Source organism: Pinus tabuliformis, chromosome 4_2 (genome assembly GCF_031772625.1).
Source record: "Pinus tabuliformis cultivar Carrire ecotype Pingquan chromosome 4_2, CPIR1, whole genome shotgun sequence".
Classification (NCBI taxonomy): Eukaryota; Viridiplantae; Streptophyta; class Pinopsida; order Pinales; family Pinaceae; genus Pinus; species Pinus tabuliformis.
In genome coordinates, this window is record NC_142304.1 from 265,273,787 (window position 1) to 265,276,118 (window position 2,332).

The 2,332-nt window shown below is 32.4% G+C and overlaps 1 pseudogene; it reads right to left on the reverse strand.

Moving 5' to 3' along the window:
- Positions 1-607: 607 nt before the first annotated feature.
- On the reverse strand, positions 608-1,275 carry LOC149168998 (mitochondrial outer membrane protein porin of 36 kDa pseudogene; annotated as a pseudogene).
- Between the last annotated feature and the right edge of the window lie 1,057 nt (positions 1,276-2,332).

The following is a 2,332-nucleotide window of genomic DNA, read 5'->3' on the forward strand; positions in this document are numbered from 1 at the left end:
ATTATTAATTCAATCAAAATGGGAAGGTCTAAGCCCTCATCCAAATTCTGAAACAATATGAAATGAAGGGCCTAAATAAAACCCCACCCATATAAAATATTGAAGTGCTTAGTTAATAATCTTACCATTAACTAAAACCAAAACTGTTTCACAAATTTTCAACCAAATTGAAGCTCCAACCAACCATGTTTGGAAACACCCATTTTCAATAGAATATACCTTAAAACATTTACAACATCTGACTTCACAAAACTACATTGTTAATTGAATCAAGGCGTTGTGCTGCTTTGTGCCTCAATAGAAAACACAAGCATTGAAATGATGTCAAAGGCAAATTTGGGTAGGCCAACACACCCTCAAATTATCAGTTCAATCAAAGTGGGAAGGTCTAAGAACTCATCCAAATGATGAAACAATATGAAATGAAGCGTCTTAACAAAATCCCGCCCATATCAAATATTGAAGAGCTCATTTAATAATCTTACCATTACCTAAAACCAAAAATGTTTCACAACTTTTCAACCAGATTGAAATTCCAGCCAACCATGCTTGGAAACACCCATTTTCAAGAACATATGCCTTAAAAAATTTACAACATCTAACTTCTTCAAGGCTTCAAAACTAGAGATAACCCCATCTTCGCATGGTTGTGAAGGGCTTTGGTGTCAACCTCACCAGAAAGAGTAACAAATTTTTTAGGCCTCCACTCATGTTGAAGTAGTGCAACTTCCATTCCATAATAATTGAGGCACCCCTTAACTATTGTTAGTGGGTCTAAACCTTGTTGAGTGCCTATGGTGAACATATTCTCGTTCCTTGAAAATTTATGTGATATTTCTTCTCCAACAATGGTCTTTGTTATAAGAATCATAGTGTGCAAGTAAGATTACTTCAAGGTATCACCTTACCAGCTATGCAAAGCATGGGTCACTTTTAGTATGACACCATAAAACTTTCTATGTAATGATTCATAAAAAAATTTGCAATTGCCCCTATATTGTAACAAAAAACCCACTAAAATTCACTATTTCAATTTACAAGAATGGCAAGGACCAAGTCTTACAAGGTCAAAGAAGAAACAAAATAAAGCTTTGAAATACTCAACCCTGCATCATATTTCAAGAAGTTTCCTGATGCAATGTAAAAAACAACTTCACCCCATATAGAAAGATTATCGTTTCCAATTACTCCTGAGAAATGTGTTATTGGAGATGGTGTTAGTCCAATGCTTGTACTGACCCCTGCATAATCATGTAGATATTGAAGCTCAACCTGTCAAATTTACAATATATAATGTAAGAAAAGTTAAAGTGTAATTTGTGTCACAAAAAAATTACAAAAGTACTTTTATCACTATAAAGCATGAAGAATGTGCATATAAGTGACCATTTTTCAGTCAGTGACCATTTTTCAGTAAATTGGGATGAGATAGTGTGAAAAAACTATAATAAATTTTGTTGCAAGGCAACAAGTGAATTCTAAAAATTGAAATGAAAGACACCTTAGATGTTTACAATATTAATTTATTAGGCATCAATGTTTAATTTCATAACAAGATAAAATAATAATGAAATGGCTAAAGCACATATATCCAATATTTAACATATATATTTTTAAGTTTTACAAAGGTGTCCCAACATAATTTATGTCGTAGTTTGACACTTGATCAATTCCAAATATTGCTTTCTAGGAAAGGATCAAAGCCCCCCAGAAAAATTTCATGTTGGTCAGATTTATGAATATAGGTTAATCTTCTAATGCTACACTCCTTTTATAATTTCAAACTAATCTTGGGCAAGTTTTCCTTCAGATGTCAAATATAATAAATTGATTCTAATGATAGCAAAGAGAAAGAGAGAGGATGGAAGACCTTAACTGAGAATCATAACACATATCAAGGGTCAAGTTGTCAACAATAAATATGTACTTAATTTTTTTTGCACTGCATCAAAAAACTTACCAAAGATTATGCACCATGTTCTTTTAGAAGTTCAATCATAGCATGTTGATTAGCACCCTCTGCATCTACAAATGGCTGCAAAAGAAATTGTATCACTTAAGTCCTCAAACTAAACAATGCACATAGTGGATTCAATACCACTGAGGTTCCAAAATTGAAAAACAAAAGCAAATTAATAAATACTCCAAACAACATAAATATTTATAGAAACAAAAGATTTTGAAGGCGAAAATTTCACTCCTTGCTCTTTATTTATAAACAAGATTTCAATTGGAAATAAACAGTGATACCAAAGATGAGAACTACAGGAAGGCTCAAGTGGAACTAGCTAATGAGAAAGAAGAGGAATTCAATTCCAAGATGATAATTTGA